The sequence below is a fragment of the Siniperca chuatsi genome, linkage group LG14 (genome assembly GCF_020085105.1).
Source record: "Siniperca chuatsi isolate FFG_IHB_CAS linkage group LG14, ASM2008510v1, whole genome shotgun sequence".
NCBI classification, from domain to species: domain Eukaryota; kingdom Metazoa; phylum Chordata; class Actinopteri; order Centrarchiformes; family Sinipercidae; genus Siniperca; species Siniperca chuatsi.
Genome location: NC_058055.1, coordinates 20,070,588 through 20,095,821, shown reverse-complemented (window position 1 = coordinate 20,095,821; position 25,234 = coordinate 20,070,588). Strand labels below are relative to the sequence as shown.

Sequence of the window (25,234 nt, the reverse complement as noted above, 5' to 3'; positions counted from 1 at the left end):
GCTACTGATGCACAGCTAATGGAGAAAAACAGTCTCAACTCCTGAGCCTATTTTCTCAGTCCATAGTCAGAGCTGGCAGAGAGCTACAACTACAGGTCCTATTATTATCAGTTAAACCATGAAATTTATGTAGAAGACATTACAACTTCAGAGTATTTAATTAATGTAAAAATGTAATCATCTGATTAACAAATTTTTAAAAAGCATCTCATTAGTCCTTGCTAGGTTTGAGGGGTAAACGTGGCCTCTCTCATAAAATTCATGCAGATGTAAGCCTAAAGCAGGCAGAGGAGGCAATGTCTGAAACAGCAATATACTTGGAGAATTAAAACTTCACATCCAGAAAATATTCAGCCAAGGTTCCAATTATACACATGTGAATTAGACTCAATATACATATATATCTTATTCAGAAGTGATGATGAAAAATATCATGCTGGTTAGGAGCCTTGGCTGCAATTTACCGGTCAGTCATCGTTGAACCCCCTCACATGGTCACAAGCTTTTGGCAGTGACTGAAAGAATGATTTCACAGACAAGCGGCCAAGATGATATTTCTCCGCAGGGTGGCTGGTCTCACTCTACGTGATAGAGTGAGTGAGCTCAGCGATTTGGGATGACCTTGATATCAAGCCGCTGCTCTTTTATATTGAGAGGAAGCCAGCTGAATTCGGGGATAACACTAAGGATTGCCCTCTTCCACGGAAGACCATTTGGAAGGAGAACCAAGGGAAGATGCAACTCCTTGATGAAGTGGGAGTGTTTGGGAATCTCTTGGGAGGACCTGGAAGAAGTTGCTTAGGAAAAAAAAAATACTTGGTCTGCTCTGCTCTCACTTTCACATCCATGACCACAATAAGCAACTCAAAAATGGATGGATACTTCCACTTGTTAGCAGTGAGGACTAGAGACTTCCAGTCATAGTTACAGAAGCATAAGCCCAATCCAATGCCCAATCCAATGTCAGTGGTCCAGATCACTATCTGAAGGTTACTTAATAAATAACTAAATTCATTAATAAGAAAAATTCTCTTTTTTTACTGCAGCACAGTTAGTTTTCCCTAACAATATATACCACCAGTTATAACAACCATAGCTTGTTAGCCATATTGTTTATTGCTTGGGGAGTACTACTGCATATGTGAAAAAGGTTGTTTAAAGCCTTTTGTGACTCTAGAGGGAGCTGCGTGAAGTCTGATAGACTGTCCCAAATTATGTCACTTGAGTCAGTGTTGTGTGGGGATGAAGACTACAAGTTTGAAAATGAAAAAAATGGGTGAATGCAGAGTTAGAAAGAAGTTAGTTTACCAGACCTCTGTAGCCCACTGCTCCTCTCTGCTTGAGGCCTGAATCTCAAGACTACATTAGGAACTACTAGCATACCACACTTGAATATCCAACCAAACTATTAGTGCTCCAGTTGCATCATGGGTAATGTAGGCCACAGGTTTTGACAAGGAAGAAGAATGTGTGGGGAAAAAAGACAGTAACCCTGTCAACAATGTTATATGAATGTAATGCTAAATCAGTGGAGTACTCTTTCACAAACAGGAAATAAGTTGTGGTCCAACATCTAAATAGCAACTCTCTGCTAATGGCGGTTTCAAGGGATTCCAAAACAAGAGGGAGACTAAAATATCTTGCCATTCTGTGACCTCCTCAGGTGCATGAGGGGAAAAATACTAATTTGATGTGAGGGCAGACATTATACAAAAGGGGAATGAGATCATTTGCATTCACGGCCTGATAATATGAAGAAGACACAGCGATGCAATCTTTGATGTTATCTCTCTGTTACATGGACTGAAATAGTCTGAAATAAAGTGAACTGATGAATTTATACTGTTACACCAAACATTTGGGCTATGATAGTGCTCCTTAAGGACATTATAGAAGCAAAGCAGGTGGCATAAATCAAGCAGCTTGGACAGCAGCCTAAAACTAGGTAAACGCATTTATCAAGTGACTGCTGTTAATTTAGCTTATAGTGAGATTTACCACACACTTACCATCTTTCCATCCTGTAGCTTGCCAATTGTATGCAGGATATGAATTTAGCTTCTTCAGCTTGATCTAGCTTGGATTATTAATGAACGGGTTGTGGTTCAAGGGCTGTTGATGTACATTTTGGCTTTTGTTAAGATCCAGTCAGTGGCCTGTCTTTTCCCTAGGCTATTCTGCTCCCTCATATTCCAGGAGTGGTTAATGAGCTAGCCTCCACACTTCACCTCTGTAAACTTCACCTCTACCTCTCTATCTTCCACTGTAGCACACACAGTAACAAAGACCCTCGAAGCACGCCCCACTGAGATGAAGTACGATCACAACAACAGAGCGGAGGTCTCAGGTGTGTCTTGTGCTCCGGTGCTCGGTGAAAAATGCCACGGAGACGAATTGCAGGGAAGAAAACCGGGAATGTGAGATAAAAGAGTGTGAGTGAGTTTATGTGCGTGAGAAAGAAAGACAGAGGTGGTGACAGAGAAAGACAGAAGAAAACCATTCTTGAAAATCAAAAAGAACAAAGTTGCATACAGTATGAGTGAACTGAGGTCTCAGCAGGTGGTCCACAAAGCCAAAGTGAGGACAGCTCTCAGTTATTCTGCATCTGTGTCAGTCGCCCTCCTTTCTCTCTCTGTATGTCCCCCCCGCTGTTCTTTCTTTACTGAAATCATCCATTTAGCAAATTAATTTTTATACAAAACCTTTGACAAAATGAAATGCTAATTAGATAAATCTGCCTTTTTTGTCAGAAACATCCTGTACATCTCAGTGTCTTTTAAAACCTTAGATTATTATTGTTTTTTATTCTCAGCTGCTGTTGGGACATAGACCAATCATTGCCAAGTCTAGGACAATATTAATTGAAGAAATGCATTGCCAGTTTTTTCTACTACTTATACTTGTCACTATTCCCCTTCGATCTGTCACTTTCTTTACTGTTCTGTCAGTCTCTGTTATCTGTCTGCCTGCCTTTTCCATCTCTTTATGCCTCTCTCCTTCCCTTCATTCTTTCTCAATGGCTTGCCACTCTCTTTTCTTTCTCAACGCCTTTCTCTTGTCTTTTCTCCTGTCCCTCCCTCTTGCCTCCCCCACCTGTGTGTGATAACAGCAGCCTGCCAGTGAAACAGCTGTGCTCACCTGCTAGGCCGAAAACAAAGTGACAGTTTTGGCACCTTTGAGGTGCAAGAGAAGAAAGGGAGGTCTTTCACGTTCTCCGTCTCGTACTTCTTGTTGTGTCATTTCTATGTTTGTTCATGCTGCCTTGTTACACAGGCGACTTAGGTATAATAAAAACAAGCTAGTCATATCTAGGCACAATATACAAATGTACGATTAAGAGACAAACATTGTTGAGTGAGTTTCATCTGTCTTTGTTTAAAATCCAAGTAAAAACCATGTGTCCCTGTGTCCCTCTCCATGGTGCTGAAACATTTAACCCCAGTCTCTCTGTGTGTCTCTCTCCATGGTCAAACGTCCAGCTCAAGTCTTTTCATTTCCATCTGCAACAATAGTATTCTTTGCGCTGCTCAAAAGTTAACCCAGCTTCACTAGAGGCAGACGTATCAACCATGTCCAATCCAGCACTAACAGCATGCAATTTAGACTGGAGAACAACCACTTCCAACAGATTTTCTTTTGGAATATTTTTCATGTTCTCTTTCAACTACTTATCCCTGACATCCAACTTTTGGTGGGTACTTACGCACTGTAACCCGCAAGCCCAGTGGAGCAACCAAAAATCGCTGACTCCAACTGTATCCTTGGACGTGAGACAACTGCTCCAGCCACGTTCGCCACCACACTAACAAAACCCCCCAACAAACTCCAAAGGGAATTCGCATTTACTGGGCTTCAGACCGTCGCTGGTGAGAGCATCAAAGTGACTGGAAGTCATTAATTTTCTATGCGAGCTGGCAGCGAGCAGAGGCGGGCGTCTTGGACGGTGTGGCCATTGAGGGAAGTTGAAGTTCGGGCAACTTGGTATGGTAATGAGCTATGACGTGGTTCGGTGGCAACAAATCGGAATTTAGAATATCTACCAAATTGGCATATTACGACGTCTACACTGAAACATCGGGATGGACAACAACATCGTTGTCAGGGGGGCATTGGAGCCCATTCACAGCCCACCCTCACCTACTCAACCGGTCTTTCTTTACTGTGGCTCCTTTAGAGAACAGGGTAGTACGTAGTGAGTGTGTGGGTGAGCGAGAGAGAGAGTTACGGTTACTGCACTCAGAGCAGACAGGTGTTGGCGATCGGAGCAGAGGGAAAGGTTAGCAGTAAAGTTGTCTAGTGGTAGTAAATGTAAAGGTTACAGTTTGCCCGTGAATAAACGCTGCAGCTCCTCAATACCCAAGCTGCTTCCAAGCTGCTGGGTAAAAGTGAAGGTGGTTAGCCCCAAGGTTAGCATCAACCTCAGCCCTGGAGAAAAACAACGTCTTCCCTGTGCTTCCCAACTACGGTCTGAAAGCTGAAAACCTAAGCAATCATGCATGTAGTACTCCCTAGCAATCATCAAGAATCACCAGAGCAAGCATTCCTTAGCAATTACCTAGTACCACTCTAGCAACCACAGTGCCTTGGCAACCACCTTAGCAATGTCCTTCCAAGTACACTTCAAAGTTTCTGGTATAAAATACTGAACATATTCATGAGAAAATTATAGCAATTTAGGTTTGACTGACCACCTGGATGATTATATGATCATTATATATGATCACAATTTCCCAGGCTAACATCTTCAATATGTCTTGATTTGTCTGACCAACAGTCCAAAACCTAAAGATATTCAATTTACTATCATAGAGAACAAAAGAAAACCAGCAAATACTCATATTTAAAAAAGATGGAAACAGTACATTTTTGGCGTTTTCGCTTGAGAAATTACTTAAATTAATTGATTATCAAGAGTCACCAATTAAATATCTTTTGATCGACTAATTAATCAACTAATCTTTTCAGCTCTAAAAAATCCAATTTCTCAAACCAACTTTTGTTTCATACTTTCATGCTTTTTAGCCAAACAATATTTACAAAAGTGTGTTTTAAATATGTGACATTATTCAGTGTACAGACATAGTATCATCTTGGATAGTGCACTCTTATAGCAAATATCACAGTATCTATAGGCTATAGCAATTTCTAATTAGGATTAGCTGTTTTCCATGTCTAGTTTGCCACACAACAGTTACTGTATGTTACCATTCATCTATCTTGAATACCACACACACATCATGTGGCCACAAAACAAATGGACTATATTTGGAACAGAAAAGGTTAACTTTCATTCTAATTGTCACAAAAAAAACATCTATCCATGAATTTTGTACTCAAGATGACAGAATTTTCCTTTTGGGTGAACTGTTCCTTTAAACAGCGATAGGAAAAGAAAACCCCAACTTTTTCCCCAAATGTTGCCAAAAAGTCATTTTCACAGCCCTGCTGTGAACTAGGTCTTTCTAGTTTAGCAGGGCCTCCCTCTGTCTCTGTCACACTGACTGCCGTTTGATCTGGGCCTGGCCCCCCTACTTTCGCAGTGACAGGTTTATTTTAATAATGCAGGTGGCACAGGGTGTGTAGGCATTGCAGGTGAACTGTGGGACTGTAGTGATGGTGTGTGTATGTTTGTGTGTGTGAGGGATGTGTCACAGCAGTTACAGCTTCAGCTTAAAGTTTTTGTGGAAAGAGAGAGTCAATCAATCAATGAAACTGCAATTTCTGCTCACCCATTATACTTCTCACCCATCCCTTATAGCGTTGACAGCTCCTCCTTTCCTACATCCTTCGCCTCCTCTCTCTAGGGGTTCTTGCCCCCTATGCATCCACTTCTTTCCTTTTCGAAACCTTTCCTATATATTCTCTCACTTACTTTCCCCTTAATTGGCGAGCTAGGGTGCTGCGACCCCAGGCAAGTCTGACCTGACCACCTGTAAGCCACGATTGCACTCACATAGACACAAACATCATGGAGTCATTAATCAAAGCAACAGTGCAACCGACTGACGGTACCACCAAGAATCTCATTTGTGATGTGGATTGATATTTTCCTAAGTGGGTACACACAAATGTGCTCTGTACTCTTAACACACACACACACACACACATACACAGATGCACACACTCCTATTCTGTCTTCTAGACACACACACACACACACACACACACACACACACACACACACACACACACGAGTTGTGAAGGTCCTTCTCCCTCTACTGAGTGAGAGTTACTGGCAGTCTCTTCTGTTCTGTCTGGCACAACTCATAACCTGCCAGTTAAGATCTGATTAGGGAAAGTTGAAACCCTGCTGTGTGTTTTCTCTCTTCAAGGAAGTGCACTGGCAATCAAATTATGCCGAGAGATATTTATAAACTAGTTATACTGATATGTCTAGAAACACATAATTCATTTGAATTATTCAAAGCATTTTGATTAACTTCCTCGTGACAATAAACATTGGAAAGAAAACAGCTCCTGTGCTGTGACACATCCAAGACTATATTGCTAGCAAGAGCCAAGTATGAGAGAGGTAAAGAGGATTTTACAAACTTAGAAATGGGACAGGTAGGTATGATTTTGGAAACTGAAAATCTTGAGTTCTCAATTATCTCAATGTTGTGTAGGTAGCCTTGCCATCAGCTCTCTTCTGCACTTCTCTGCATCACGCATAGGGCGTCATGCCCATTCAACGTGAGGATCCCTCAAATTTTTTAGGTTTGATGGCTTTAGAGTAGTGAAGCCAAAGTTAATTTTCTCTTTCTTACTGTACATTTTTAAAAGTTTCCCCACAAAGGCGACATTTAAATTTTTGTATTACGTTTTCAAACATATCAAAACAGAAGGAATAAGCATCAAAATCACCAGATTAAAAACCCTGTTAAATATGCAGGTTATGCCAAAGCCGAGAATGGTGACGAAAAATCACTGTGGCTGGTTGTCATAGTAACACAACAGGCTTTCCAGCACACACGTAGATACACAGCAACTGTCCAAAAAAGGAGCTGGACAGGAGTTGATACATTTCAAATGACTAAACCTGAGCCAACCAAAAGAACTAGTAGTCAGACTGCATAGTGAAAGCTATTTGTTTTACGGCTTATTGTGGAAAGTACTTTAAATCTAAAATGTAAGATAATTTTACTTTTGAACAAACAATAGAGATATGTTTAGGCTAACTAATTAGTATACTTGATTTCACTTAATATTGATAAGTGTGTAATATATATACACAAGAAATTTTTCTAATTTCTTAGAGCATCAAAAATAATGTCTGCCATAGTTAACATGATATTCGCATTATTGTGAGTGAATTTAGCATCTGTGATTTTAACCATATAATGCATGTCATATTAGCAATTAGTGTTAGCTTACTGTCCTTACATTTTGAGCTTATTTAAAATGTCACTTATTTTACCAAGAGATAACAGATACATAGTGTAGGTAAGAACGTGTTGAAACTGTACGCATCTTAGCTGGAAAACTAATCAACTAACAACTGTTCAGTATTGCTATTTATTAAAGTGTCACTCAGTTACAATTACAGATAGCTACTGACAGGGGAGAGGTTTGATGATAAACCTAGCAGCTAAAAGTAGCTGATCACTGGGAACGAGTTGGCTTGATGTGAATATTAACATATGTAGCCAGAGACGCATGGCGGATTTCCTTCTAAATGACTCGTTTCATTTTATTTTATTTTATTTTATTTTTATAAGTGTCCAGGTACTAGCAGCAGAGGAAAGACAGCAGGAGTGCACCTCACAGTGTGATTATAGTCACCAGTGTAATATCATTAAGCCTACTGGATAGTTTTGATATTGTGGGGTTACTGTCTTTATCATATATAATTTTAGTAGCTGCAATAGAAAATGCAAAAAAGCTTAAACCAGACCCAATAAACACATGTAAGGCATCCATCCCTATATCAATATTAGATGTCCATATCTTGCATAACAAATTAATTGATGAGGTAAAACAGCTCATTACAAGTTGTGAAACTGTGCGCCTTCAAAAAGTTTGGATGGATGACACCCTTATCTCTGCTATTTCTTTACTTAACCTTAACTTCTCTTGTAACTGCATTTGTAAATGACAAAAACATAACTACTTCAACTATATAAACGCAACACAATGTTCACTTTTGTAGACAATCTAGCAGCTACCATGAAGCTAGATTACTTTCACTTTCAAATGTAATGAACCCATCTATGTAATAAGTGCTCCTTGATACCAGAAGGGTCAGTCGTCCTTTAAGCATAGTGTGATTGAGACCAAAATAGGGATAACACGTGGTCACTTCATCAAATCATACCCACTCTCACCCACCATACCCCTTTAACATCCAATCTAGGTTTACAATAAAGACATCTCCCACTGTAGAACAAGGATTGCTTATATCAGATCCTGTGTGCTGGTAAATAACCCTGCATTTCTTTTATAAAAAAGACTGTACCGCAGGTCCATGCGATACACCACAAGTTGACAATGCCTCAACCTTTCCAACCCAAGGTCATGGATTAATTTCCTTTTCCACAGCCCCATGAGCATTCTAGTATTTGCTTCATGGCTCCATCTCAAAAGGCTGCAAAGATTTCTTGGAAGTGAGCAGAAACACGTCTCATGGTGTGTAATCAGCACGTGTCATCTGGAGATTTCTACAGTCTGGATCACTGGTTCAACCTTCTCTGGTACACTGTGGTCAAAACCATTAAATCTGCAGCCATACCAAATTATGAACTGCTCGCAAATGTCACACACAAACAAAATATTGATTGCTTGGAAATGTCAGATAAGACCTTACATCAGACAACAGAGCCAGTAAAGTGCAGAGAAGTTTAACTTGTGATGTCTTATGCATCACAAAACAACACTGTATTTCTATGTTTAAATAAAAGCTTCAATAAACTTTCAGTAAAAACATTCTACCAAAGACTTAATACTAGAGCAAGACAGATAAATTGGCTGAGCACCTGAACGTACAACCCTTTAGAAACTACAGTTGTGGTTATTGATCTGTGGTTATTGATCTGATGTAGGTAATTTCAAGTAGAAGTTAAACCCATAAGAGCTCAGCCTGAATACTCCTGGGGTCAGGGTCAATTCCTGTCTAGCAATTCGGATGTTAGAACTGTAGCAGGAACTAGCTTTGATCCCACAGTTCACAAATGTCAGTGTAGATCTATGAGTGAAGAAAAACACTTTGATGAGAAATATTATAATAACAAGAGAGAGTGAAGGATGCTTGAACCAAACTGAACTGATGGGAACGCCAAGATCATAGAGCTAAAGGTTAGAAAATCTTTGTTGTATTGTATAGTATAATACAACTATTGCTGAAGTGCCCTTGAGAAAAGTCAATCCTCAAGTTGCTCAGTGGTCAACAGAGAGTTATGCTTGTACTGGGTAGACCCAAAGCAGGGTGTTGCTGAAAAACAGCATTTGTTCTCAATCAGACGTTCCTTAGATAAATGGCTGAGTAGCAGATAAGTGACTTAACATGCAAATTTGATTTCTTTTCAAACACTAGATGACATAGAATACATTAAATTTTAGCAGAGTCAGAGCTGGACGCAGAGTTGAGTCCGGTCATCCAGTGTTGTGAAGCACTTCAGAGTCTGCAGTTTGGGCTTCTCCATCTACCACCAGTGAGTTACTGTAGCTGCACAGATAGAGCAGGCCTCCCACAGGATCCTGGGTAATTTAGCAGGTAATGAGCACTCCGACTCTGTCGCACAGGACCTCTCATATTTGGCTGTGGAAGGAATACACACGCACGTGTGCACGCACACACATTACCATAATTCAAGTTTTCATAAACCTATAAAACACACCTCTGCGGTATCTTACACCTGCTGCAATTTTTTCATGCCCCAACAAGCAGACAAAGGTCCACACAGCAAAATGAGACATAATATGTCTTTTATACTAGAACTTTAAAAAAAAAAAAATCATGACTAGCCTATTAACTACAAATTGTACAAAACCGTTCACAGCATCAACTTGGAAGGGGTCAAAGTCATTGAGCAGGAGTCAGCAGATGGCCAGAGAAAGTTTAAGGAGGCCATTCACATCCAACATCAGAGATAGTCTTTGAACAGAGACATTGCCCATATATGACCACCTCACATCATAAACTGAATCATTTTAAGTTTTTAACAATTACCCCATATACGACCACCTGTTATCACATAACCAAAATTCCATATTTAGTTCTTGTCATAACAACTAAATCATCTCCATGACAACTAAGCAACTCCATCCACTGAGGAAGGGCCTTTTTCACAGTAGATATTTTGACTTGTCACAGTAGGAAAAGCAAAGGAAAAAGGAAAAGTTATCAATAACATTAACAATGTCCCTGTTCTATTTAAGTGTCCCAGTAAGCCATGACAGTGTGACAGTGAGCCAGCATGCACAATACCATCATTCATTTTATTATTTATGTCATCCGTGAAAAAGGCCTACAAACTTTCAAGGTTAACTTGTAGAGATTCTAATAAATACCTTGAGATAGGTTATTATATTTTCATTACAGATTAATCACATTCATTTTGCTCAAGGAATGACTAAAATGCCATATAATAAGAGCATTTCACAGATGCCAATCGGAAGTTCCCACAGCCAAAGGTGTTTACTTTCTTGGGCTGCTACTAATGATTATTTTTATTATTGATTCATCTGACAATAATTTTCTTGATTAATCAATTGTTTGGTCTATAAAACATTGTAAATACAAAAAAGGCCTATCACAGTTCACCTAAAAGGTGGCATTTTCAAATGTCTTGTTTAGTCTGGCAAACAGTCCATAATTCAAAAACATGCAGTTATCACATAAGATAAAAGAAAGCAGCAAATCCTTAAAATTGTGAAGCTGAAACTAGAAAATGTTTGGCGATTTTTCTTTTAAAACAAAGTTTAGAGAGAGAAAGTGATTATCAAATTAGTTGCTGCATAATTTTCTGCACTAATCACAAGGAACATGGCTGGTAAAAAAGTGGTTAGTTTATTTCTTCAAAGAGGAGAATTTTCTCAGTAGAACAAGTCTAAAATCCATGTTCCAAACACTCACATCGTTTTGCCAAGATAGGGCTGAAACACGGCTTTCTTTTAATAACTGTTAGTACGCTATCCTTTATCACCGGTTCCTCTACACCACAGAAGTGTAAATGATCTCACACCTGTTCCAAAAATGTTTCCTCCACAATCTGAGGAGACAAAGGGAGAGGGAAAGGGATTAAGAGAGCCCTTGGCATAAAGAGAAAGGAGGACATTGAAATAGTAGGAAAGGAATGAGAGACATCGAGAGAAGAGAGTTGGATCACCGAGTCTATCAATCAGAAGTGGAGCAAGAGAGACTTCAGATTGAAGAAAATTGTTTGTGCTCTTGGGCAGATCAACAGCCTTTGTCTGCCTGAAGGAAAATGACTGTTGCATTGAAATGACTCCAAATGGCTGAATGCTATACACGGGTCATTGATAGGACAGGGGTGTGTGTGTTGGTAGAGAGAGCTATACTAGCCAGGGGCATACAGTCTCCATCCGATTAAACAGAACAGGACGAGGTTATCATTCACCTCCACTTGCCCTTCTAAAGGTCTAACAGACGAGCGAGCACACACACACACATCACCAAGTTAAGGTAAAAGAAGAAGAAGAAGAGGTGCACATGACCGGCGCAACAACAGTTTGGAAGAACATCAAGCCTTTAACATGTCATCCAGTCCCATTGCGTTTTTGCCCTTGCTTTGTGCTCTCATCACAGGCTCTAATCACAGTTGCTTGCAGTCGCTATGGTGATGGTATCTCTACTGTATTCTAAGTAATCATTTTGCCTGTAGGGCTATTATACGATTTGAATGGAAGTTAATCGCAAAACGACTGGGATGCATTGTCCCATCTCACCTGCAGCTCGAAAAACAAAAACAAAAAGACAACCCCACTGAGAAATTTTAACTTGAAAGTAAGAGAGCAGCTTCAAGTAAAAGCACAGGTAGCAATACCTTTTCCAAATATGAAAGCATAACTGCAGACACAAAGCAGAAACTGCGCAAGTACTTTTCTTTTCCTTAGGCATTTATGTACAATACAGATACTACCAAATATATACACAAGCAATTCAGTTCTCAAAATTGTTGTCAATTAATTTTCCTTGCTAGACCAATAGATTCAGAACTAAAAAGGAGAGGCAGTCTAAGTTAAACACTCAGCAAGGTCATTACTGTTATCAATGCAATGACCTGAGCTGTCTCACATACACACTCAAGAGCTCAAAGTCTGTTCATGCACTGAGACACCATTTAAAGAAGTACAGACACTGCTTTCTGAATAAAATTAAAGTTTTTACCTTTTCTCTAGTCAAAGATTATGGTCTGAGACAGAAAAGCATCAAACAAGGAGTGGGAGGGAGGATGAAGAGGAGGAAGAAGAGGGGAACAAGAAAGAAATAGAATCAAGAGAATGGTCGACCCATTTTGGCAGCTCTGAGATCCAGTGTGTACCACAGCTACATCAAAAACAGTAATCTGGACTCAGAGTAAGTGCATACTAACTGCTAGCTGATTGACTGGTACACACACAAACGCACAGGGAATGCTATAAGAAATGCATATTCACGGACAGATACAAACAAATGCACACACAGGCATAAATAAAAACAGCCACATCCACTGTCTTGCAAACACACACACACAGACACACACACACACACACACACACACACACACACACGTGGTTAAGGTATAAGCCGCACACTGAAGATGTCACAGTCTCCTTGCTAATGACATTCAACATATTATACCCTTCTCTGCAATACTAAGGGATGGCAGAGAGGCACTGTGCATCTTAATAACACAGGCCTGGTTTGGCTGAAAACATAATTCTTTCCCGGTGAGGAGAGAGTGTTTGAGTCAAATTAAGTTAGATATACACACATCCACACATATTTCAAATGCCCTACAAACACACACACACATACCCATCCTAACAGTCACTGTGTAGCCTATCTCAAGGAGGTCCAGTCAAAGCAGAGTGGTGGTGAAAACTAATGAAGTCTACTAACTCCATTGTGTGTGTGCGCATGTGTATACACGTGGGTGTCTTCTTCTAAATGATTTGAAAGCTGGCTTGAAAACACAGACAGGCTTGTAAATTGAAATAGTTGCCTCTGGGCACTGTAGTCATCCATCAATCAGAAAATCATACTCACATCGTAACATTTATTCAAACTTAAAAAGGGAGAGAGAGGGAAAGAGACAGAAGCATTTGAGAGAAGGGTATCAAAATAACAGCATTTCACATAAGAAAAGTCTTAATGTAGGAATCTTTTTTGTAACTGCTTATACCAACATACAATGTCAATTTCTTACAAAAGGCTGATCTTTTTATTGTAAACTTTAATACAATTAAAGCTGAGAAGCTTTGAGAGGAATTGGATGAAGCGGCAGATCACCTCAATATATTATTAGAGCTTCTGTTAAACTGGTCACACGCTGTAATGAAAGGATAGAGCCATATCTGAAAGGAGTGCTGAAAGAGACAGAAAGACAGCAGGAAATAAAGAGACTGGCTGTGCTTCCATAATGGTACTTTTGATGAATCATAATGATGTACTGAAACTTTAAACCTGTACGTGGAAACAAAATCTGATAAGACTTCTTCACTATTACGTGGAAAATATTCCAGTCACCAAACTCACATGGCCCAGCTCTGACCTCATCACTCCCTTCAAGCAAGAAACAACCTCAACACAGCAGGGGCTGGGGAGTGACCTTAATAAACATACTTGCCAGAACTTCATTAGAAACAGAGCAGGACCCCAGTTCGCTATGTGAGGGTCAAACACTATCCGCCACGTGGCCTTTCCCAACCATTGCAGGAAATAAAATAAAGCATAATCTCTCAAGGAAGGAAGTGGATATAGCTAAGCCCAGCGGTACAACTGATAAGCAGCAACAGAATAAAATATGTTAGCTATGCAGCAGATAATTATTAAAAATATTAATAATAACTTTTTGGAGCAGACTGTCCCTTTTTTCTAAAATGCTTTGTAGCAGTGATAAGCAGCAGATGACCATCAACACATGTAAGCTTAATGTTCGAGATTAGTGCTACTGAGTGTAGGAGCAGCATAAGTCACAGAAGAAGAGCTCAGCAATTTAGACATAAAGCTAATTATAGAGAATAAAGCAAGCTGTCACATAAATCCATTCTCTAATGCCTAGCTGAATGTGTGCAAAATGTGTTAATGTGACTACCTAGGTGTGAGAAAATCCATGCTGGGTTTCCCATTTAGCGACAGGAAAGGGTATATGAATGGGTAATGTAAACAGCAGTAGTGGAAGAAGCATTCAGATCCTTCACTTGAGTAAAAGTACTGCATTGAAAATGGTAGTAAACGTATAATCAGGAAATGTACTTAAAGTATTAAAAGTAAAAGTAGTCTCAATGCAGAACAATGGCCACTGTGACGTAAAGTAACTAAAGCTGTCAAATAATTGTAGTAAAGTAAAAAGTACAATATTTCCCTCTGTAATGTAGTGAAGTAGAAGAAGAAGTAGAAAGTGGCATGAATAAAAGACTCAAGTAAAGTATAAGCATCAAGGCACAGTACTTAATCTACTTAAATGCACTTAAGTTACATTCCACCACTGGTAAACAGTGATGTCTGTTTACATACAGAGCCAATAGAAACACCTACATAGACACACACATATAAAACAATGACAAAATATGCCACAAATACAATTCAGCCCATAACATTCATAATACTAAAACGTTAGTAGTCATATCACACGTCAAAAATATGAGAGACATGACGTTACTGTACATTAAAGCAGTCATAACTTAGCTTCACAACAATAACTTCAACTCACAATAAGCAAGTTAGCACAAGCAGCAGCAAGTACTTACAGTACAGTAGCTTTGTGAAGAAAAATCGCGATTCCTGACATCTAAGGGAAGATAAATCCCTTGAGAAGACTTGAAGCTGCCAACAGGTGGACACGAATCTCGGCTTCCGGCTTGTGCTGTTCAGAGCAGACGGTTGATGACTAACATTTACCCAGCATTATTTCCTCCGTGCAGTAACGTTAGCTGTCCTGAAGCAAACTGGTGGCATGCTAACTTGTTTATTTTACTGCAAAGCTAACAATAACGTGAGCAGCAGCAGAAGTAGCATCACGTGGTTACAGCAAAGTTATGACTGAGAAAAGCCAACTACTGTTAAGTGTACGCGGTTGCTGATGAGCAGCACCTCAGACCACCTGTTAAGTGTGGGCGGATCACTGACAGGCTAAAGGGTAAATTCAGATTTTTTTCATTTCTATCCCAACCAGGGTACATGAAAGGATTGTAGAGAAGCTTGGGTAATTTAAAAAAATGGTCATTTGTTTGATTTGTTGGGGGTTTTTTTATATATTGCAGCTAGTCTGGCTCTGTCCAAAGGTAACAAAATGTGCCTCTCAGCACCCATAAATCTCACTATATCTCCATATTTCCATAGTTTAATCCATACATAAACTGAAGAGTAAGAGAATAACAATTTGGAATCTGGAGTCTTGTAGTCACTGTGAGGTAGCCATGCAACCAGTGGAGAAGAAGAATGTTTTAGAAGAATGCCCCATTTTGTTTAAGTTTATTTTTGTAACAAAATAGTTTTCATGATAATAATAAGTCAAGCCCACACATGCTTTAATAGTCTTGGCTGATCAATGTATTTTTATTTTTTTCATTTACAGGAAAAAGAATAGTCATTAATTGAATACATGAAAAATCAAACATTCATTGTGAGGCAGAAAAGGTCAGGTTCCTCAGTCAGGACAGTTGGTTGTTGCTACTGGTTAGTACCACTCTTTTATTAGTTTGTCGGAACCTGGTATTCCATGAGCACAAGCACTAGAGTATGGAAGTCTGAATAATGTGAACTTTTTGGATGTTTTTGTGTTGGTCACACACTATCTGGATGGCTATTTCAAATTCCTCAGTAACATAAAGAGACTATTGAGGCTCATTTTAGGGAAACACTGAGGTCAATACAACATAAATTTGGGCAACATTTTTTCTTTCCTCTTCTTGACTCAAGATGACAAGAGAATACAGATTTCTCTGTCATTAATGGGAACAGACCATCAGCACTGAGCACTGAAAAATCTGAAGAATTTCCAAATGGCAGAGCCAACAGGCAGAGATACCTTTTATATTTGTTGATTTGTGTGTTCATCAAGGACCTCGGTGTCGAAGTTAATCTTATAAAAATAAAGCTTTTGATGTCTGGAAACTTAACAATAATGTAACTCAAAGAAAAACAGAATCCCCACTGTAGAAACAATCAGAATCTAATACAAATACATGCTGTGTACTTATTGAGTAGTCCAATGGTGTTTTTGTACATTTGAGAGTGTGTATACCTTTGTTACCTTGAGCCATACAAGTCTTAAGATAAGATACTAAATGAGAGACAGGATAATATGTCAAGAGCCCTACAGTGCAGAAGAGGATATCAGACACAAGTGGGCCTTCAGGAAACTAAGGGCTTAAGTACTTGATATCTAATGTCACACCAAGCTTATATAGCCTACATATCCTGCAAAAAAAATAAATTCAATTCTGCACTGTTTTTAATTTTTTTATGTTACCTAATAACGTGCACACTTCATCTAAAGATCTATAGAAGACTATGACTCTGATCAGGGAATTACACACATTTACAAGTTCGGACAAAGTGGGGAATACGAGATAAGTGCGCATGCGCCAACGTGCATGCTGCCTGTTGCATGCAACAAAAGAGTTTCCCCTCGGGGATCAATAAAGTATTTCTGATTCTGATTCTGATTCTGATACTGCAGAAGACTTCAGCAGAACTACAGAGTTCACTGAGGTGAATGAAAGCCCGACAGAATAGGGCTTTTTTTCCAGCGAAGACACAGAGGATGGGCCAATTCAGGAGAGTAGAAATTTGCTTTAAAGCTGAGGTATGTTTTGACATCCTTAGTGTTCTTTTGCGGAGCAGCTCAAGAATCAGTTGACTGACTGACTTCAAAGAAATGGCTAAACTCTTAAAAAATCAACTCAAAGTGCTTTGAGCAGCCTGATGCTGGAGAGAAAAATACTGGATGATGCATGTTTCTCAAGAGCCAGGGAAGCTGTGGAGAAGTTGACCTGTTTTAGCACAATGTGACCTGTGTTAACCATGGATGATACCATGGATGTTGCCATGTTATCTTTATCATCCATTCAGAGACCCCACAATAACATCCAAAAAACTGCAGGCCTCACTTGCCTCAGTTAAGGTCAGTGTTCATGACTCCACCATAAGAAAGAGACTGGGCAAAAATGGCTTGCATGGCAGAGTTCCAAGACGAAAACCATCACCACCAAAAAAGAACATTAAGGCTCGTCTCATTTCTGCCAGAAAACATCTTGATGATCCCCAAGACTTTTGGGAAAATACTCTGTGGACTGACAAGACAAAAGTTGAACTTTTTGGAAGGTGTGTGTCCCATTACATCTGGCGTAAAAGTAACACCACATTTCAGAAAAAGAACATCATACCAACAGTAAAATATGGTGGTGGTAGTGTGATGGTCTGGGGCTGTTTTGCTGCTTCAGGACCTGGAAGACTTGCTGTGATAAATGGAACCATGAATTCTACTGTCTACCAAAAACTCCTGAAGGAGAATGTCCGGCCATCTGTTCGTGACCTCAAGCTGAACGAACTTCTGCAGCAGGACAATGATCCAAAACACACCAGCAAGTCCACCTCTGAATGACTGAAGAAGAACAAAATGAAGACTTTGGAGTGGCCTAGTCAAAGTCCTGACCTGAATCCTATTGAGATGCTGTGGCATGACCTTAAAAAGGCAGTTCATGCTCGAAAACCCTCCAATGTGGCTGAATTACAACAATTCTGCAAAGATGAGTGGGCCAAAATTCCTCCACAGCACTGTAAAAGACTCATTGCAAGTTATCGCAAACGCTTGATTGCAGTTGTTGCTGCTAAGGGTGGCCCAACCAGTTATTAGGTTTAGGGGGCAATCACTTTTTCACACAGGGCCGTGTAGGTTTGGATTTTGTTTTCCCTTAATAATAACAACCTTCATTTAAAAACTGCATTTTGTGTTTACTTGTGTTATATTTGACTAATGTTTAAATTAGTTTGATGATCTGAAACATTTAAGTGTGACAAACATGCAAAAAAATAAGAAATCAGGAAGGGGCCAACACTTTTTCACACCACTGTATATTGTGCATAGCAACAGCCACAGATCTACCATCTGCCACAGTCCTTGACAGCACTCATGCCAGATGATGGTTCAGCTACCTGACAGTGTCTTCCAATACATTCATATATATCTCTACTTAAATATGAGTATTGTGTTGTTGTGATTGCTGTGTCAACATTGAGGGTGTAACAAGTTCTTGTGTACTACTGACCTAAAAGTGAATGTGTAATCTGTTGTGTGTCCCTGTCTGGTTGGTCAATTTGGTGCAACTTAAGGTGCCAAAACAATTTGGTGCAACTTGGTGCCAGTCCGTCAGAACTGCTTCTTGGATGGTTGAATATCTTCGGAAACCCCCTTCCCCACACATCTTTCTGATGTCAGATTCTGATGTCATAATACTAATGCAGCTACTTTGCTGTGTGTTGATGGTCAAAGCAGATAATGGCTCGCATTAGAATAAGGGGAAAATGACAGAATTTCAATCCTGAGCTAAAGGAAAGGTGTATTTGTTTTAAAAATGTTATTCACATTGTGCCTTGATAACAGTTGTTAATAAGAAGCAAAAAGAAACCTGGGAAGGGACAAAGAGAGAGAGATGACATGTAATAGCAGTAGACCCAACCCTGACCCGTGGACTTCACATACCTCTTAGATTGCTCAGCTACTAGCACGCCCTGCTGTATTCTGAATTAAAATGCCACAAGTTGTAAAATGTAATACAGGTCAATTTCAACTCAAACTCCTCATGAATCTGTGAATAATAATTTATATGTCAAATAAACTCTGGAATGGGTCTTTAATCCTGTGCGTCAGACTGGGAGGGTCTCCTACAGTGGAGCTAAATTAAGTGCGGGATCAAAGACCTGGCTGCAGCTCAGAGGCACCAGAGGAGGTCAGACCTTCAGCATCCTCTCCTCTCCTTTTCTGCTGGAGCTGCAGAAGTGTCTTCCTTTTTTATCACCATCAATCTCTACTTTTCCCCTCTCGTCTCCTTAACTCTGTTGTGATCTCTCTGTCTTTAATCTGCACTGCTACATTCTGATCTGTTCTGAGATGCCTCCCTCCCTCTCCCTCTTTCTCTCTCCTGACATCTAGTTCAAAGGAGGGGCTTCCCACTAAGTACCCCCCATCACCTCTCTCATCCATTTCTCTGCAGCTCTTCCTCAGTGGGGGGTATTTAGGTTTTCCCTCTGACACTCTCAGTTTTTCTTTTTCTCTCTTCATCTCTCACCCTCTTCTCTCATTCTCACTTTCTCTCTCTCTACTGCTGCTTCTTTTTCCTTCTTAGACTTGAACTGTGCTACTGCGGAGTTACACGTAAAAGTCTTCACAGACCTACACAGAGTGCATTTTAACTGATCTACTTTTTACTTTTATCTAAGTACATTCTTACACAAGTACTTGTACTTTTATTTGAGTACAATTTCTTTAAAGTAACAGTACTTTTACTTACTCTTTCCATCCCTGGTAACCGTAGGTCGTAGAGGCTCGCCATTGCCCAAATCACGACCAATGTGATATAGGGACCTGCACATCAAGCAAGCTGGTTGGTTGATCCAGCTCCCATCAGGAGGTGGGTTCGAAGCAGAAAAGAAAGACACGTAAATGTTATACTCAAAAATCCTAACCTTGTTGCATGTTTGTCTATATATGTAGCCTGGAAAAGCATACTCCAGCTTTTAGAATGCATCTACAATAAGTCGGCTGAATCTAAAAATGTACTAAACTAAATGCGTCCACACTAGTGTCATTTCCGGTCGTCCCCCCTACAACACACACACACACACACATAAATCGACCTCTATCTCCTCCCTCTTCCTTCAACATTTCCCCTCTAGCCTCTCTCCATTTCCCTTCACCCTTGGCTCCTCTCCCCTTGCTTTCTCTAAAAGGGCATCCACATGTGAGTTTACTTGTGTGTGTGTGTGTGTGTGTGTGTGTGTGTGTGTGTGTGTGTGTGTGTGTGGAAGCAAAAGATGGATCCGGTCGATCATCCTATTCAAACTCTTGACCTTCTCCTCCTCCTCTGAACCATTTGACCCTGGCTCATTATTGGGAAAAGTGGCATTCAGTCAACCGTAGCTGCCACCCCCAAGAGTTACTCACACTTAAACACATACACACACACACACACACACGCTGCACTTCACATACCTGCTCACGTACTCGTACAGAAACCCAAATACTGAGAATACACTCAGTCATTCTTAGTGTTGGTAAGGATATAAACACACACAAACACTCCTGACACTCTCTCTCTCACATACACATAGGGTTGCACACTCAACAACTCACACATTTTTGGAGTGATCCTTTGCCAACCTTGCTTAAGAAGGACAAGAGAGGATGTGAACTGCAGCTAACCTCTTGTTCTGCAGTAATGATGTTTGTATGTGTAGATTGGAGGGTGATTTTAAATGTGACCTTGTAAACTGTGAATACAGAACAGAAAATGTTAAACAGTAAAGTTTATTTGTGTGTGTTAGATAGATAGAAGAAAAAGGGGGGTTTGTGTTTACTCTGACTGTAATCTACTCAGAGGGTCTGCTTCCTCCCAGGCATCTCACTCTGCTGGTTAAAGTAATGATATACAGATGATGATGATGATATTTGATGATGATGATGATGATGAGGCCCTTATGTGCAGCCGCAACTGCGTCTTCTACAGTTAGGGAGGATAGATTACACTCCCAAATAATTTCTCTCACCTTCTCTGTCACTCTCTCTCTCACACACACATTATGCACATAATACAAAACAAAATCATACTTTAAAGGCATGACTTTCATTGAAAGTGACACTAATTCACACACACACAAAAACACACACCAGGTGAAGTCACACACACACTCTGCACACCCACTAAGTCAATTAAATAATGCACATACACACAAAGTGAGGCAACCACCCATTAAAAACAACAATTTAATCTCAGTATGGAGGAGTGGCAGCCATTCCCCCTTTAGGAACCAACATTTACTAGTTAAGGGATGAGAGGAGACTTTTTCACACAAGGCAAAGACAATTGAGACAGATATAATCATTACCTCCACAAAGCCAGGATTACATTGTTCCAACACGGACAACGTGTTGGTAATTTGCACCTTAATAGGATGGCCAATCTCTGGGGGGAAATATGCTCCCCAAATAGCCTTCTTTCACAAATCTTGCAAAGTGCCTGTGGGTGTAGAGATGCAGATGCTGAGCTTTTCCACGGGCAGGGCTTCTCACAATGCAGCACTGCCCCCCCATGGTCGTCAGTGGAACAGCAGTAGAACAAAGTCATATACAAAACCCGTTATTTTTATAAATTAAGAAACACAAAGAATGATATAGGAAATCAATATTATGATGTCATATGATATGACATATGTCTAACAAAGAGCCCAACACGGAGGGAACTTGATTGATTTGAAAGAAAGGTCAAAATGAGATATTTAAAAACCCCTCTTGTTATGTTGAACTATAATGACTTATTTGTGTTGGAGGTGTTGCATCTTGGTAGGGGGGTGCACAGATTATTGACAAGATGACCAAAAGGAGATAAAGATGATTTTTAAAAGATTTTGGGTATCAATCTGAATCTGAAACCAGCACTTTTTATCCTTCCTGACAATATATCAGAGGATAAGTTGAGTTACTTATTAAGGATTTTGCTTCTGGTTAAAATCAACCTTAAACTAACGTTGACCACAGATATATGGTCAGACAGATGGTCCCTAGTTGCACAGGCCAGAACTATGTACCTAAATATGTATCTTCTAAATTGTATCTAGTCTCCATCAAGATCACCTGCTCCATGTTTGTGATGTGTTCTGTTATGTGTTGAGTTAATGCAATAAAAAAGTGAAAAAGAGGAGCAGAATGGTTTGAGTATTAAGTCAAACACAGTTATAGTTAAAATAAGTGAACAAGACACAATGACAGTCATAGAATAATTAACAGATGCCCCTGTCGCTGTGAAATCTGCTGTGTCAAAGGCGAACAATCCTAGCAAATGAAACTAAATTAATCCAAATGAATCCAAAACTTCAGTGAGATTCAAGAGAGTCACACTGACACCTAAATGTCATAAAAGGGGAAAGTGGATAAGAAGAAAAGGAGCTTGAAGGATTATTTGCAGGCTTTTTATCATTGGGTTACATTCTGTGGGCTTGTCAGGTAATTTATCTGTGCTGCACTGCTGACATTGTTGAGGACAGTGAGATGCAAGGGCGCTGACCTCAACCTCTTTACAAGCTGCAGGAAGGCTTGAGGACTGGTGACAAATGGCCAGAGTGACCCTGGAGGGTGCCACCTCAACATGTTACTCCTTGCCTCACACATGGTCCAGAGAGGCAGACTTTGGAGTCTGGAAGAATTTATAAAAAGAAAAGAAAATCAGCCTTTCTTCATTTATGTGCAGTACAACAAAAGTAGCACTTCTGCACTTTTTTCCCCAGGACAATAACACCTTTGATTTTCAGTTGAGACCACAGCTGGTGCCCTGTCACTCCTACATGCTAAAACAAAATCTCAAGTGACACTTCCAGGTAATTAATATTTTTATGAGTTGTGACAACTGGCTAGATATGAACCTGGAAAACAAACACAACTCTACACCAAACTACAAAGAGTTTTATTCAAAGGTAACCTATACAGCATCTAAAAAAACTTCAATAATTAGATGTTTTGCTTCCATTTTTCTATTTATAAAACCTTCATGATGTCAAAACTGTCTGAAACATTCCATACACTGTGCTTTCACAACTGTAACTTAAATACTTTTTTAAATAATTTTGAGATTCTCACATGGCTGGCATGCACTAACACTTCTAACAAGCTAACAGGCAAAGTGCCAATTTCTCAAAAACAAACACAAAGCTTCTGCTGCGAGACCTTGTTGACACTTTCAAGATGCGATCTGAAAAGCGATCAACAGGAGAAGCTGCTAATTAACCAGAATCTTTTTTTTTTTAAAGAGAACTGGAATTAAAACAGGTAAGTGGGCAGACTTTAAAGTCTGTTTGGGTAAACTTTATTTGAATTAGTCAGGCTTTCCGGTCTGATACACTTTGGTCAGTGCAACCCCTAAGAGTTAAGAATACAAAGACCTAAACATATTGAGTGTGACTCTGGCTAAAGAACCACAGGTTTTGTGAAAAATGACTCAAGTGAAAGCAGGTGAAGAACAAGAAGATGAACTGTAATAATGACATCACCTGTCCTCGGACAGCCTAATTCACTGACTGGCCTTTGACCTGGACAGAAAGAGTGGCTGAAACTTAAAGTCATGTTGTCCCCCATGTATTACTTCAGAGACCACAAAACCCAAAACATTACAGCAATTAGAACATAGCCAGAACAAGACGTGATATTCATGAGTGTGAGAAAAACCAACTTGTCTGTATGTGCATTTGTGCAGTCAAAAATGGTAGTACTACTGAGCCTGTGAATACAGTTGTATAATGTCTTCTGTGGCTCTGGAAGAACCTTAAGTTTCAGGAAGTTACTTAAGTGACATCGCCCAGCTATCTCAGCTTGTGCTTGGAAACTACAAATATTTTAAAGCAACGGTTCGACATTTTCAGAAATACACTTGCTTTCTTGTGAGGAGCTACACGAGAAAAGCGATACTGTTAAGTATGGAGCTAGAGCCAGAAGATGATTAGCTTGGCTTAGAATAAAGACTGGAAGCAGGGGAAACAGTCAACCTGGCTCCTACCAACACCTCTAAATTTCACTAATTAACACGTTGTATCTATTTGTTAATCTGCACACAAACAGCCTAGCAACATCACAGTGACTCCAGGAAGTAACTGCACTTGGCTGCTGTTCACCAAGGGATAATTACAGCACATAACTCCAATAAAACCTGATAATTGTTCCTACTCACCTCTGTAGAACTGCTTCTAATGTTTGATTTAATGTCCTGTGCTGCCTTTGTCATGGAAGCCTCTTTGAGTATTTTGAAAAGTACTCTATAAATAAAATGTATTAATATTGTTATTATTATTATTATTATTATTAGTGAGCTTTAGAGGTGTTGGTAGGCGTAACTTTGGACAGAGCCAGGCTAGCTGTTTCCCCTGTTTCCAGTCTTTTTGCTAAGCTAAGCTAATCACCTCCTGACTCTAGCTTCATACTTAAAACACAGATATGAGAGTTGAGATGTCGATCTTCTCATCTATCTTTAGTCAAGAAAGCATATTTCCCAACACGTCAAAGTGTTCCTATTCGAAGGCTGCTTTGCAAACTTGGAGTTTGAAGACAGAAGTGCTTGTCGGATTGTTGAACAGTTTCGGAAACCCCCTCCCCCCCAAACCTTTATGATGTTGCAGCACTATGAATGCCCTCCATGAGAGACTGTCTGAAAGTGTGTGCTGTTTTCCCCATATTTAAACCATTATCGCGTCTCGTCTCTCTCTATGGTTGATTGATTGGAACAGCTATAAACACTTTTTCCTTCCAACGTGATCATATGAACACATAGTTATTTTCTAGCATAACCTGCCCATAGACCACGCAGGGAGGGTCTAACAAAAGAGTTACATTATGGGAAGTGCAGGATCCAGTATTTTTGGACGATAGGGACTAAAAGTCAGGCTTAAGTGTTCGTAGCATGATTTTTGCCTTTATTAGACAGTTAGGTCTAGGTCAGTATAGAGGTGACAGAAAATGATGGGTGACAGAAAATGATGGGAGAGAAATTACATAGGCAGGTTAAACACCTTAGCCACCAGGACACAACAGTTCTCCTGCAAGTCATCCAACTTTATGGAAGTGCAATACTAAATTGCTAGAGTATCCTTGTAACGTTACTCCAAGATAACAAACTTTTCCTAAGACATAAAGACAACAGAGAAAGACATAAAAAAGTTTGAAACACTTGAGGACAAACTTAGTTATGTGATCATGCAGAAAACAAGACACGAAAGGTTGACGACACACAAAGAAAACCAACTTATTTTTCAGTAATGTATGTGAGAGCAAGTGCACACTTATACATGCGCTCAAGGGCAGCGCTGAGACTG

At 39.8% G+C, this 25,234-nt stretch overlaps 1 long non-coding RNA gene across 1 annotated transcript in view; it reads right to left on the bottom strand.

The window, feature by feature from the left end:
* The window catches only part of LOC122888508, a 129,604-nt gene extending 114,323 nt beyond the window's left edge, over positions 1 to 15,281 (bottom strand). Inside the window, exon 1 of the long non-coding RNA XR_006380713.1 lies at positions 14,911 to 15,281. This is a non-coding gene — a long non-coding RNA (uncharacterized LOC122888508). The remainder of the gene's footprint in view (positions 1 to 14,910) is intronic.
* Positions 15,282 to 25,234: the final 9,953 nt, after the last annotated feature.